This window comes from Dasypus novemcinctus, chromosome 17 (genome assembly GCF_030445035.2).
Source record: "Dasypus novemcinctus isolate mDasNov1 chromosome 17, mDasNov1.1.hap2, whole genome shotgun sequence".
In the NCBI taxonomy this organism is placed as follows: Eukaryota; Metazoa; Chordata; class Mammalia; order Cingulata; family Dasypodidae; genus Dasypus; species Dasypus novemcinctus.
Genome location: NC_080689.1, coordinates 56,416,234 through 56,431,955, shown reverse-complemented (window position 1 = coordinate 56,431,955; position 15,722 = coordinate 56,416,234). Strand labels below are relative to the sequence as shown.

Sequence of the window (15,722 nt, the reverse complement as noted above, 5' to 3'; positions counted from 1 at the left end):
ACATATATATATAAATATAACCTAACAAATGGGACTAAATGTAAGAGGATATATATATATATATATATGTATATAATTTTATTTCTGTGGCCTAAGCAAGCTAATCTGGATAGCTATTCTGTCATTTTCATGGAAGTCTCTTCATCTGACTTATTTTTTTGTTTCCCCCAGCCTCCCAGCCTTCAGCAGGAGTGTATCCTTTTTTCCCTTGTTACTTATTGTTGTTATTTGTTTATAATGGGAAACATGTGGCCCCTTTCACTGCTAAGAGCAAGTCAGACTATTATTGTGTGCAACATAATACTGGTGGACTAGCTCCTTCTAGGTAAGTGAGCTTTTGCAGTCATAGCGGATAATGTTTTAAAAGAACTACTCAGATCTTGAGGGTATGGATTATATAAAACCCTTTTCCAGTATGTTACCTTGAAATCTTCCTGTTCAAATAAGCCTGCTTGTCACAGTCTCCATTTCATCAGATTTGCTATTATCATTTTCAGTGACTAACATGGGGCTCATGCCATAGAAAGTATCAATAATCTTTGTTTCATGATAGTGAAGAACAAGTAGGCAACCATTGCTCAGTCAACATTTGATAGCAAATCTTCTTATTTCTGATATCAAATTATAAGCAAGTTGTACTAGACCCCTAGTATTTATTACAACTTCTCACATTACAAGAGCAAAGTTAAAGTCTATGATTTGGAAATTGTCCGACAATCCATCTTATAGTTAAATGCTCTAGGTTCAGTGGCCTCAGTATGTGCTAAGTAGGGAGGAATTAACTTGAAAGAAAATGGTGAGAAGGTTTATACATTTTCTCCCAAAGTTTAACTAAAGTAATTAAATTAGGAAACCAATCACTTTGTGTTTGCTCCTGGAGTTTATTTGAAACAAGCAATTTATTTAGTAGATTCTGCATTGCCAAGTTAATTTTTTATGTCATTTGCAAATGGATCAGACAGTGTAACATTACTTCCTTCTCTTTGTGAAAAGAAGAGACAGCACCAAAAATAGATGTCCTAGGCATAGCTCTCACATCATTCAAATTACCCAATTCAATGTTTGAAGCCAATTTAAATGGCTTTACCCATTCCTACTACCACCCTCCCACACTGGAAATATGCTCTCTGTAAGATGTCTTCATGATGAATGAGCTAATGTTTAGGAAGCACTTAGAGATCCTTGGGCAAGACACTATCTAATTACAAAGTATAGTTCTCATTATTAAATGGAAGCTATTTTCCCCCTGTGTTTTTTGTTACCCATGCCATTTCCATGCCATACCCCCTCCTGATGGTTTCCATTGCGAAGTGAAATCACTTCTTAAAAATAAGGGAGAGAGCTTAATAATTTTAAGTCACAGTGTATTGCACATGCCCAGAAAAGCCCAGATCACTTCCAAATTCAAGGACTAATAAAAATTGGAAGCACTCCAGTAATTTTAAATTGCTTTGCACATTGAAGAGTGATTTAAAATCATTGAAGTGATTCAATTTTTTTATATATGCACTTCAATTTAGAAGTAAGTCAGACAGACAGCATCATAGTGTAGAATAGAAGTCCAAGACATTGGGTTACTGTTTAAAAAGTTAGGAATTCAACTGAAACATAACAGGAGGAATTAAAATCAAACATTTACCAGAGTGGATTAGGCCATAGTTTGAAGGACCATGGTGAATTTCTGGACACATTTTCAAAGGATTATACTTAGCTTGTCCATGGCCACCTCTTTTTCCATTGAATAACAGTCCTTTTAGACTTCATTGCCAGTTTATAAAGCAACTATATATATATATATGTGTGTATATATATACACATATATATATATATATACATATATAGTCGCTTTATAAATATATATATATATATGTATATATATATGTTTTAACATTTTCCAGATTCATTTTTCAATATTGTTATTTTTATTTGGTCATTTAATTTTCATGTTTGTGAACCTTTACATAGAAATATAACATGAGTCAAAAATACAAGCGACATATGTAATTTAAAGTTTTCTAAAGCCACATTAAAAAAAGGAAACAGAAAAATGAAAAAGTCATTTTAATAATATATTTATATAACCTAATGTATCCAAAATATTATCATCTCAACATTTAATTATTATAAAATTATTGAGATATTTCACTTTCTTTGTTGTGTATTATATCTTCAAAATCTGGTGTGTGTTTTACATTACACCACATCTCAGTTTGGACTAGTTGCATTTCAAGCACTCAACAGCCCCATGGGGCTAGTGGTCATCATATTGGCCAGTGCAGGTCTAGCTCTAAATGCCTTGAAAGTATAAACTGTATCTTCCACTTTGCAATCCCAGTTCAAATTTGCATTTATTGTTGCTTTTTTTCCCATCTCACCTTACTTTCTGGCTATGTAACAAAATAGTTTATTCCCACAAAAACGAAATGAAACAAAGAAACACAAAACACCCCCAGTGATCATTCTTCAGGCCTGCATAGCTTGACAACACCTATTCTACCTGCACTCAATATAGGACTGAAACAGAAAGCTGATGTAGGGAGTTTCTTGAAGGCCTAAGGATGAATTTCAGCATCTATGCATTTAGGCATAAAATTTAAATATGGTCATGAGAAAGGATCTCTTTATTAACCATGCCAAAAGGAAAAAAAGAAAAGGCAGGAATAATTTTAGGTGGTTGGACTGAGTAAGAGTTTATTCACAGCTACAAAAAAAAAAGGAATATCTTTTTCCCAATAAATACTCTGGCCAGTGATTGGTTCCTACCTTAAGTGTCTGCTGGAAAAGGCCTTCTATGCTCGGGGGACAGATTTTTCAGAGCTTCCCAGGCCAGAACATGAGAATATGAGTAAATGTAAAAAAGATGGCACTGCACAGTGGATGCATTGTCAGGAAAGCAAATGGTTTTACATGTCTGAGAGCAGGGAAAGGATGTAGAAGGCCACAAGTGACAGTTTGATGGATAGAGATGGATGGCCAAGGAGAAACCCTCACTTAAAATTCTTCCTTTGAACCTTCCTCCACCAAAGAATTTTGTAGAACTACACTGCATTCTTTTCCCTTTTTCCTGATTCTAAAAAGTAATGTATGTTCTTTATAACTGTTTTGAAAATATCCAAAAGAATAAAAGATAAAAAGACCCTTTCCCAACTACCAGAAGAAATCATTGTTAACATTGTAACTTCTTTCCTTCTTGTCTTTCTTTTACAGATTTTATATTGTGCCTTCTTTCTTTAACATTATAATGTGAACGTTTTCCTATATCATTAAAAATCTCTTAGTAAAAATAAGTTTTAGAGGTCTCATCAAAGCCCATTAAAGAAATTGACCACGATTGACTTTGCCACTGTAATAACACTTTTTCCTTTATACATGGTGTTGTGATGAACATCTTTGCACATCAATCTTTTTCTGAATTTTCAATTGTTTTCATAATATAGATTCCTAAAGGGAAATTACTGCATGTAAAGATAAGGATGCTTGCAAAGTCTTTGAAAATATATTGCCCAGCTATCTTCAGGAAAGAAAAAGAATTCATTTTCCTTCCGATGGATGTTTCCACATGTTTTGCACACAGTGCAAACCCAGATATTCTTGACACCTTTATTTTTAGTTTTGTTCTCAAACCATTGTTTTAACTTCCATTATAAAGTTTTTAAATATAATACTCCATAATTGTTGTCAATAACCTTGTGTTTAGTACCTACTCAAGCTATCTGCTAACAGTACAGGGAGGAGATCCTTTGAAAATATTTGCCACTATTAAAATGGTTTATTGCTTTAATTTCAGCAGATGAACTGGTGGGAAAATAGTTTAGGAAAATATTCTCTTCGTAAATATTCCAAGAGAGCACTTTGTGAAATCCTTCGCTCCCACGATGTGCAGCAACCTACGTTCACTGGGAATGTGCTGTGTTCTGGATGCTCTCTCAAAAACTAACATTTGGGATTTTGTCATTTCATCCTCATACTTCATGAGGAAGAAATCATTTTCAATTCCATTATACAGTTTAAAGATTTAAGTCTTTGATACTGAAACTAAGTACTTTACTTAAGTCACATGGCTTTTAGTAGAGGCAAGATTCAAGCCCACAAACCAGAGAATCTATTCTGAGACAGGTGCCTATTCTGAACTGCTACCACCACGCAGCCCCATATGTGCACCTCTTCAATAGCCTACTTGAAAGTCATGTGATGTTTCATGGATTCAATTATTTTACTTTGACTTTTTTTCAAAGTGCAGCTCTGCAGTGTGAACCCACGTAAACCAAAACAAAAATTATTAGTACTCACTCAATTCAAGGGGGGCAAATATGTCCAATATTGCAATATATCCAATTTTTGAAAATGATGATGCCTTAAGCAGTTGGAATAAAATATTTAAAAACAAAATAATGAAGAAACCATTCAGTAACCCTTATATGCATTTTTTTTACTTGTGTGTGTATACAACTTCTCTCTCTCTCTCTGTATTTAACAAGGGTGAATGTATTCTTTTTAAAGAAAAGGAGTCGTATGAAATCCCAAATGCTCAGATTAAGACCCAAAGGAAGATAAAATATCTTCCACATGACAGCAGATTCTTATAATTTTCAAATATGATTTTAAGCACAATGGCTGAGAAACTAGCTCCCACTCATCTGCAGCATACAATTTTGGGTGGAATGATACATTTTTAGCAATGCAAGTTAATTAATCACAAGAAATGATTATGTGACTATTTTAGTCTTTGGAGGTTTTGTACACATTGTCTTTGATTTTTTTTATTTCTGTTTCATGGATAGTAGAGTTTGGCACTATTACTTATGTTCAACACCTTTTCTTTATAATAAAGCTTATTGCAACAAAGTGAAATAAATGTAGGAAAAATGCATCTGAACTTGAGAAAACAGCTATGAAGGGATAGGGATAGGAATTTCTCTCTATATTTAATATGTATGCTGTATGTACATGTGTTTAAATTGCTTCTGTCTATGTTTATATATATATTTATAAAGTATACTTATGAAAATTTTCCAAGTCATTTCCATATGGAATTTCCTCCTTTCTATTTTATAGCCCCAGTGTATCCTATAATTTCTTCTTTCAGAAGTATAATTATACTGTTTTAAAGTATACTTAGACAAAGAATACAATCTCTTTCCCATACCATTTTTTCGTGCATAGCAAATATGTTTACTATAAGAAGCACCAGCTTTTGTAGTAACCTGAAACATTTTTCTAATAACTCGCCGTAGGGATGTTCTACAATGACAATAATGGAATTGGCATGCTTGGGGTGGAAGAAAGCAATGTCTAGCTTCAGTGTGGTATCCGGTGGCTCAGTGTGGTGACTGTGCAGATATGGAGAAGGTGCTGGTTCAGTCCTAGACAAAAAGTGAGTGGCCATAGGTGCAATCTGTGACTAAGTAGCAAAGGTCAGAAAAAGGTGACAACTGCTATTGAGGTTCATGTTCATGAAGTGGCACGAAGAGGATGCTCTGCATATTGCAGTTCAGTGAGGGATTGAAGTTAGAGCTTAGTCAGATAGTAAGAAACTGGCTTTAGGACTGCTCAGTGAAAAATTGCTCTACCGCCTTTCTGTTGTTCTTGCGCCGTTTGCATTCAGGCTTCATCATTTTGTTTTGGCTTAAAAGTACTAAGGTCAGATTTGAGTCTCAGGGTAAAATCTCTACAAACCAACCAAATATTTGGGTCTTGCTATGGCACCATCAGAAATCTAGTACAATTCAACTTGGATTAGTATGGAGTCAGGGAGCTGGTTTTCAATAGCAAATAGGTTCATGCATTGTGGGGAGGGGTAGAACACCAAGAGAGTATTATCCAAAGATACAAAGCAATGGGTGGTCACAACAGTGGAGCAAATGGTGTCTAGGCATCCATCATGGCCCTCCTGGGATGCACAGATGAACCAGAGATGGTTCCATCAGGCTTGGTTTCCCACCTGAGGAGACACTGCTTATAGGCAGTAGGTATTTCACCAGTTTTAATCTACTGCTGTGGAGTAAGAACGGTCGACTAAAGTGTGGAGGAATTTTAAACTCAGAAGTACCTTAGGGAATACTACAGTAAGGGGTTGGATGGGACATGAAGGAGAAAAATCAAGAGGAAGAGCTCTGGATCCTCCACTCCTGCTTCTGACTGGGATAACTCCACGTACTATTTCATTTGAATAAAGGGTTCTGCCATTAAAACTACTCTGAGGCCCTCTGCTTTTGGTAATTATTTATGTGGACACTGAGGTGGTGTCATAGTCTGTGCTGAGAATAAAAGTCGTCATTTATGATTTTTGCATTGAAGAATAACTGGTTTGTTGTTTTAAAAAAATGTCTATGCTGGATAACAAGATAGATCAACACTTTCTTTGGTATGCAACCCAGAGTTCATTGGTCCCTCACATATTCTTGTGAAACAGTTGTGGCATAATTAAGGCTAAATTGAAATGATAGCGCAGGTTATAGACAAAGGCAGTAGCCACTAAGAAGCATACATGTTGAGGTATACGTATTGAAAAGCATATGGTGAGGATGGGAGTAGTCCAAGCATTCCAGGAAGTAGTGGATGTTCTTCATACTCCAACCTCTAACCATCTCATGAAAATGGACTAAGCAAAGGATTTCTGGGTTGTCTGTAGCACAGCAATGTGTTCCAAGAATTTGATTAAGGTTAAACTCAAATTCCTCAAACTACTTACATTTGGAAAGTGTTGGTGCAGCTGCCCTGAAAAAAAAACAACAACTGGTAGTATGAGGGTAACAGGCAAGATATTATATAAGACTGCAATAGTTCTTCTGCACAGAAATAAAGAAAAGCTCATCTCAGAACTCTGGAAGAGTATGAGATTGTGGTGTCACGAGATACTAATATAACCTCTTACATCAGTTCACTCTCCAATGTTAAGTACATGGGCTGTCTTGAGTGTTAAAGCACCACCCTAATAAGAAACTGTGTGCCCAAGAGGCAACATGGCATAAATGGGTCCAGATGTTGTATTGCCAAGCTCCAGAGGTAAATTTGTCTGGATTTGAAGAGAGTGATCACAGTCGTGGTAGAGAATCAAAATATCCCTAATCATCATAGACCAAATTTTGGCTTAGATTTTGGAAAGTCAGTCATTTCACACACTGGTATATTAATAAATGCACATTGAGAAGCACAGACACGTATTCTGTGTTGTTGATGGGTGATTTTAGTGTTCATGTTTTTACTTTTTTATTTTCCCCAAATGCCTTGAAATGACTTTGTATTACTTTTATTATCATAAAGATGATAAAATCATACAAGTTGTTAGTTCTCATTTTGGCACAGGCTTTTAAACAGAACCTGGGACTCATGGGGGTGATAGAAGATGGCAGGGGCCCACCATCTGTAGTTAACTGAATGAGAAGTGTTAGGAGTTCTGGACAATTACTCTAAGACTAGGTACTTCAGGAAACTGAGCGGAAACATGGGCCAGCAACTGTGAAGAACTTCCTCTCCCGAATCAGAAGTTGTGCCTGTTCGCTGTAATTCAGGTTTTTGCCCCAAAGGAGCAATTCTTTATAAACAGATCAAAAGCATTATGGGGAGCTAGGTGAGAGTTAGCAGAATAATTTCCTTTTCAGTGAAATGCAGAAAGTGGAAAGAAAGGTTACCGTGGCATGCTTAGACAGTGCCATGTAATCCACAGCAATGTTAGGTGAGAATGTCAATAATCTCTACCAGCAATAAACAGCTACATTTTGTGAGCTGAACATCAAGAGCTAAAAAGCATGTTAGAAGTTAGTACTGAACCCATATTAAGGAAACTTTGAACTCTAGTCCCATTGAAGTCAATGAAAGGGGTGTATTCAGGCATCAGAAGATCAAAGCATGGGTTCTACCTCATTGCTTTTTGCTTCCCTGGGCTTACTATTATTTAATGGCCTCTCTGTATAGCAGCTTTTGTCCAATTCCACTGCTTTTACCCCATGACATTGCTTAGTTTCCAACACTTATATTCACACATGATCCAGGATCATTAAGTTAAGGAATTTTGGATGAGCCACAACATATGCAGCCATGTTTGAAGTTCATCTTCCCCAAGTACCTTTATTAATGTTGGTTGTGAATTCCTTGCCACTCTCAAAGTCACTTAGGCTTCGATGATTGCATTTTTTCATTGATGCCATTTTGGAAAATAATTGCCTCTCAAATACTACCATAATTATTGACTTCCATAATGGCCACTTTAATTGGAATCATTTGGGATTTCCCAAAGGCAGTCAGTTGAGTGCCATGTAAAAAACTGACCTATTAGCAGCTTTAGAATGATACATATTATTATAACCAGAATTCTCCTTTTCTTCATCTTCTACCCAGAGGATTAAGCCATTTCAACAAGAATGAATTTGTTTCTCTTCAGGATTCCATCAACTAACACTTAGGCTTACCTACTATGCACCTTACTAATAAATACCTCATGCCAGGCTTGTTATTAACTCAGGGAGCATATATGTGGGTTTATCATACACACTAAGCATGTTAATTATTTTGAGAATTGGAGACCTTTAGTGAGCCCAAAAGTTCTTACCAAAATCCCTTATTTCACAGACACTCTAAGGAATTGGCAGAAATTGAGACCCCCAAGTGGGATGTTATAAAACATTCTTTCTTTGATAGGAAGGATTTATTAAAATCAATTACCTTAAAATACCTTTAACCAGAACTTTACTAACAAGAATAGCAATTAACTCCTTTTTTGCATTCATTTCATATGGATAAGCCACCTCTAATTATTTACTCTCTCAATATTTTTATTTTAATTCTTTATTATGTGTAAAATGTGGTTCTGGCACATAAGATCAGGACTTTTTAAAATCAAGAAATACTTTCAGTGTATTTGGTGCAATGTTATATTTTTTCCCCTGTCACTAGATGAAGAAATTAAGTGGACTATTTTTTTAAAAAGCATTTCAGTAACAATAGTGAAGCAGAAAGTGATTACTCTGAATTAGTAACAGCAATAACACAATTAACCAGCATTCCTAATGCCTGAAGTTTTTGATCTTGGGTTAATTGAGATTTTACTTTACTGACTCCAGAGGAACGAAAGGAATTTGTGGACTAATTTCAGGTCTTGCTGTAACTAAGGAAATGAAATTGATGGCACTGGAGTAGATATGAAATCAGCTATTCATACCCTACCTTTTTCAGGGATACAGATTCTGGTATCATATTAAATACACCACTCATTCAACACAGGGATCTTTTGCCCTATCATTTTCTCCAGTGCTGGGTTGTTTTCAAATGCAGAATTCCCACTGCTTTATATATTGCTAAGAAAAGCCTTTCTAGAGCTTAGGTGAAGATTTCAACTTCATAAAATAAATAAACTATATTTTAGACACTTACCTAGGCTATGTCATGTTATTCAGGTTCCTATTTAACAGCTCAGTAGTTTATTCTATTTTTGAATATATGTTCAGCCAGATTGATCACTCATAGCCAAGGTTTTACACATTGATGTCACTACCATCTCCTACAGAATAAAACACTGGCAAAGCCTAGCCAATTTGACCAATGTCTTCCAAATAGTGCAAATGTGCTCTTAAGTATCTAAATCTAAAAAATAATCTGCTATTCAGAGGTCCTAAAATTTCAAACATGTTTGCCAGACAGGAGAGAATATAAGGCTTAAAAAGACTCAAAATTTCCTAAGATTTGTCAACATAAACTTATTTCATGATGTCCTTTAGCTTTTATTTTCTGGATTTAATAGATGTTAGTTTTACCTACTTGAGATTGAAACCCACATTCACGTTCCCAACTGTGACTTGTTTGTTTTTAGTAGCAGCAGAGAACAGCTCTTTCCAAACAAGAAAGAGAAGCTCTAAACCCACGTTAGCTTATTGCCCTACTAGCTCCTATTATGCCTGTGGTTGCTGATAATGATTTTTCTCAAATATTTTAGGCTTATTCTTAGGCTCTTGGTGGTGAGAGCAATGATTTACATACCTCCAAATCATCATTTGCTATGGGTTGCAACAAATATTACATTCATATTAATTTTAAACAAGCTGAGATTTTCACATTTCCTATAGTTCTAATATTAATTCTGTATTTATTTGGGAGAGGCACACATGGTAGATTAAAACCTTTTAAATGGGAAAAACAAGAGTCTTCTCAAGACCTTCTTCTTGGAAGAAATATCAGACATTGCACAAGCCAGTGGATAAGCTTTCCTCGTAAATTGGGTCAGGAAATATGTGTCCCGTTCCAAAAAGAAACACTTAAGGTTGAAGAGAAGGATGATTATGCAAAAATTGCCATGAAGCTCCTTTCAAAAGCTTTGATTATGTGCCAGAGAAGAACAGTATCAGACGGGTCAATTGAACCAAAGAGAGTACAGAAATGTACTTTTATATCAAATGTTCCATTTGAAAGGACATTCTGCCCGGATCATCCAGGACATCCAAGTCAAGTTAAAGGGAACCTACCTCAAGTGAGCTTGGCCTAGGAAAATGGTGGCTGCCTGAATCTGTTTTTCTACATATCCTCCTTAAAACATATGAGATCGATAGGAGAGCAAATAAAACCACACAAGACCTGTAACTTCAACATTACTAGAAGACTGAGGAAAATGGAAGGCTATTCAACTTCATTAATGAGAGAGAAATCCAAATTAAAACTACACTGGATACTCTTTCTGACTGGTTAGACTGGCACACATTTTTAAACTTGACAGTACACAGTTGGTGGGACTCTAGGGAAATAGTCACTCTCATTGTTGGTGGCAATGCAGAATGGGACAACCCTTTTAAAGGGAAATCTGGTAATATCTATTTGACCCAAAATCCCATCTGTTTGACCCAAAATCCCATTTCTAGAATTTACCCTGAAGAATCCCCTCTAACAAGCATCATTTGTAATGGGAAACTAGTGGCACTTAGTAAAATACTTACACCAAGGAAATTAATTGAATAAACTCTGGTTGGTAATACACAGTACTAGGTAGCTATAAAAAAGAATGAGGAAGATCTCTATGAATTGTTAGAGACAGATATCTGGTATATATTAAGTGGAAAAAAGCAAAGTGCTAAGGAGTATCAACAGCATGCTACCTTTTGTGTAAGAAAGAAGGAGAAATAAATGCTTTTTTCGTTTTTTTTTTTAGGGAACTGAACCCAGGACCTTGTACAGGAGAAGCAGTTGCTCAACCACTTCAGCTCCTCTGCTCCTCAATGCTTATTTTTGTAAAAGACACACTGAAAGGATAAACCAGAAACTTAAATAGATTTACTCTATATTCCCTTAATGAAGGAAAGGAAGGAAGGAAGGAAGGAAGGAAGGAAGGAAGGAAGGAAGGAAGGAAGGAAGGAAGGAAGGAAGGAAGGAAGGAAGGAAGGAAGGAAGGAAGGAAGGAAGGAGGGACGGAGGGAGGGAGGGAGGGAGGGAGGGAGGGAGGGAGGGAGGGAGGAAAGAAGGAAGGGAAAAAAAGAAAGAGAAAGAAAGAAAGAGAAAGAAAGAGGATAGTTCTTAAACTCTTTTGAACTCTTTGTAGTAGGGATGTTTGTTGCAGTAATACCTTAACCGAGGAATCAAAATTAACATCATTAATAAAGGGCACACAGACATCATGACTTCCTGATATAATAACCTAGAATGGAAACATCACTTACATAGTATTCCAGCCAAAATGCCTAATCTGAACCTAATGAGGAACCATCAGAGAAACCCAAAATCAGACATTTTCTGAAACAGTTGGCCTGTAGTTTTCAATGATGTCATTCATGAAAGACAAAGAAAGTCTGATGAACTATTTCAGATTAAAGAATACTAAGGAGATCCTGGATTGCTTCTGGTACTGGGGAAAAATTATTATAAAGGACATTACTGGAAAAATTTAATAAATTGAAACATGGACTGTCGATGAGATGACAGCATTAAATTGGTATTAAATTTTCTGAGTGTGAAAAACTTAAATATTGTTGAGTTAAATGGCATAATGGATGCAGCTACTCCCTTATGTAAATAGCTCTAGAAAGTATGATAAAGGGTTGTGGCAACATGTTAAAATTTGTGGATCTGTGTAAAGAATATTCAGGAGTGCTGTGTACTTTTTTTCTTTTAATCAATTTTTTTCATTGTCTTTTTTTAAAGATACATAGATCACACAAAATGTTACATTGAAAAATATAAGAGGTTCCCTCACTCTCCACCCCATCCCCACTCTGACACACAGGTTCTACGGTCATGGCACATGGCAGTGCCAGTGGGCACTACTTTGGAATGTGTGCTCCTGAGTGTGATGGAGTTGGACTCAGATGTGACCTCTCTACACATGCCTCTTCATCACTTTTACTAAACCTGTGGTTGGTGCTGGAATTGATGTATGCTAGGAGACTGAATCTCTGGTCTGTTCATGTTGTATACTTTTGTTACAATTTCTGCATGCATTTGAAGTTATTTTGAAATGAAAAGTTAAGAAAAATGTGTTTTGGACCTTTACTCAGGCAATAATCTTAAAAAAAAAAAAAGAGTAAGGATTAATATGCACAAGATGGAAGAGAAGAATAAACATTTCAAAAACTTAGCCCAAAATTGCCTCTCCTGTGATAAGGGTGTTTTAAAACAATTGACCGAATCATGGTCCTTTATCCTTTTCCTACTTTAATGCTCTTTTCCATATAATGGGCTTGTTTGTGGTTTACTACTCAGTTATGATGAGATTTCCTATTATTATGTTTCACATAATCACAAAAGATAAGCAACAGATTGGCTAACATAATAAAAATTAACAACAAACTGTTAAGCAATTTGGAAGGTATTTTTAGAAACTACATATGTAGGGTCCCCCCATCTCAATTTTTAAAATAAAAGAAACTCTCTTTAAAATACTTGGAAAATATAGGAATGTATTTTTTAAAGAAAATAAAAATCATTGAGTAATATTTTAATGAAAGAGAAGAGAGATAAAAATTAAAAATTCTTTGAATTTTTTTTTTTTGGCTAAAGAAACAATCATTTGTAAAAAAAAAAAGTTATAAGTATAGGAAGGACAAGAGTAGATGCACAATGTTGATTTGCCAATGAAGATAAATCCACTGCAATTCCAAAAATAGTAAATTTGCACTTGAATTCACTAAAGTGTCCATCTGGAAAGTGATCTCCCTTAATAAGACAGAAAAACAATTTGCTGATATTCAATGTCATTAGGTAGATAAATCAATAACTACATAAAGCCTGAGTAGCTTGTTGGCACAAACTTGAATGACCTTATTTTCACTTAAAATGTATCAAGATTTGTGCTGGCATTTTAAAAGAAGCACTTTTAAGTTGTCAACCAAAAAATCTATACAAACAAGTGAATAATCAAATTACTCACTTTTCATGCATATGGATGTTGAAAGAGTGAGGGAGAAAAGAAAAAAAGATTAGATTTTTCCAGGGAGACTTTCAAAGCCTAAAATGATTGGGATTGAGAAACAACCACGCCACTACGTGAAGATCTAAAAACAAGCCTCAGTCTGAAATCAGGCCCATGGCCAATTGTGGGTTTAAGTACAGGACAGCTGGGGCACTTTCCCATGAGCTCCTTAACCTTGCAAATATTTCCTAGGTGTTCATGCTTTTACTACCCTGAGCTGAATGGGGAAGGAGCAAGACTTCCCTGCCCCGGCCTCCTAAGCAGTACATCTGTCATGGATCATGTTAGAGAACAGAAATGTTTGTTTTTGTTCCTATTCATTTCAACTGGCAGGCAGTTATTATTAGAATGAAAAATTAAGCCATTATGCCGTGGAAGCCTCGCTGCCTCTATCAAATTTATGGAGTTAATACAGCAAAATTATCTTTTATAGCTGATAAAAACAGCTATATGTAGACGACTGGCTTGTTCTTCAGCAGGAAGAAGCACAAAATGGCAGGCCCGTTGGCATGCCCTCCGCCAAAGTAGAAGTATCAGTGATGATGGCTGGTTTGGCAGTCTATGAGGAGATAAGCCAGAAGTGACAGTAGTGTATTGTGAGGGAATGCTTTATTCTTTTTTAGTCTTCCTGCAGGAAGGAAAACAAAAAAACATACCTTCAAGTTTTCTAAAAATAAGCCTCTGTGCTCCCTGAGTAGCACTGGTATTTATAGGCCTGCTAGTTTTCTGTTATTTTGTGAATGCTCCAATTAACATTTATGCTACAAAAATATTCCTGTAGCAATTATATCTTTTCAGAAAATCAATGAATTGCAAGTGTAGCTACTTCCTATTTATAAACCACTCTTCTAATACCTTTAAGAGCTGCTTGTCTCTTGTAAATGATTTGAATCATAAAAAATGCAAAGCACAATAAGTACTTATGTGCTGGTTTTCATTCCAAGAGCTTTATAGTGATAACTTATTTAGGCCACCACTGTAAAGGTCACAGTGATGCTGATACCCAGTGGGCCAGAACGGTATTGCCTCCCTGGGGCCAAGGTCTCTAAGACACTCGCAATTGAACCAACTCATTAATACTTGGGTGTTTTCAACCCCAGTTTCTTGAGATTTGTAATAATGTCATAATACTCAAATGTCACATGTAGTAATACTCAAAATGCCAGCAACATAAGAGTCATATTTTAATCTTACCCTAAAGTTTTAAGCTAGAATGTCATAAATACTCCCAATCTCCTCCTTTCTGACTCTGTCTCTTCTTCTATCCATCCATCTATCTCTATCTATCTATAACATCTATCTTTTATCTATCATCTACTTAGCAACGGGAACATTTGTAGTTTTATTATTTGTTGATTTGGGGAGATATCTTATTTTCTTTTTGGGTGCCACGAGCATGATTTTATTGTAACACATTTACCTTTGTAATCTTCCCTTGGGTTGCTTAGCTTTTTTGGAAAGAGAATCTAAGATCTGATTTTGTCAAGGTCCTGTGATATTAATAGCAATTTTTTACCTTATCACTTAAGCTAGAATTAAAGGGTAAAACTGTGATGTGATTAGTAAAACTAGGTCCTGATGCAAATTTAACTGACCTTCACCTTCTTTTCTCTCATGGATGTAGTAGGCTTGGCTAAGTATGAATAACATTTTTAAGGAGCAGGACTGTGGACAGGTAGGAATGATTTCTTGTTTAGTTTTTTTTTTTCTTCACATATAAGCTTACCAGAAGAGGAAAAAAACAAATGTGTTGGTCTAAGAGGCTTTGGAAAGACTTTTTAATAATAGATATCAATGATGTGGCTTCTTATATGCCAGGCTCCATTCTTCACGTTCTATCCACATTATTTCTTTCCATTATTTCCTGTCCATTTCACAGATGAGGAAACCGAGCAACTATTTAAGTGCTTGCCCAAGGTCATATGGATAAAAAACGACCAATTCAGACCCAAACAGCCTGACTCCAGAGACTTCATGCTTAAACAATATGTGAAACTGCATCTCTTACCACTAGAGAAGATGCTGAATGGAGTTCCTACTTTGGGGTGGCCAATGAGTCAATGAGTTCAACATCATAGTCAAGACAATGGGGCAATCTCTTCCAAAGGCCATGGACTCATAGGCTTCATCTTTCCTTTTCCTCATGCTCCCTTTGTGTCCTCTATTAGTCTTGGGCAGTTATGGCCACTAAGTCACTAAAGGAACATCTTTGTGGTGGCTCTTGCTTCAATTGGAGCATGTTATGCCTTAGTCTTATAGCAGTTTTTATTTCAAAGGAGTCTTATTTGATCCAACATTTTATTGTATTCCCATAGGATAATTTTACTCTGCATGGGCT

The 15,722-nt window shown here is 35.8% G+C and overlaps 1 long non-coding RNA gene across 1 annotated transcript in view; it reads left to right on the top strand.

The window, feature by feature from the left end:
- Positions 1-11,905, top strand: part of LOC111759575 (uncharacterized) — a 60,302-nt gene extending 48,397 nt beyond the window's left edge. Inside the window, exon 4 of the long non-coding RNA XR_009181167.2 lies at positions 11,132-11,905. This is a non-coding gene — a long non-coding RNA (uncharacterized lncRNA). The remainder of the gene's footprint in view (positions 1-11,131) is intronic.
- Positions 11,906-15,722: the final 3,817 nt, after the last annotated feature.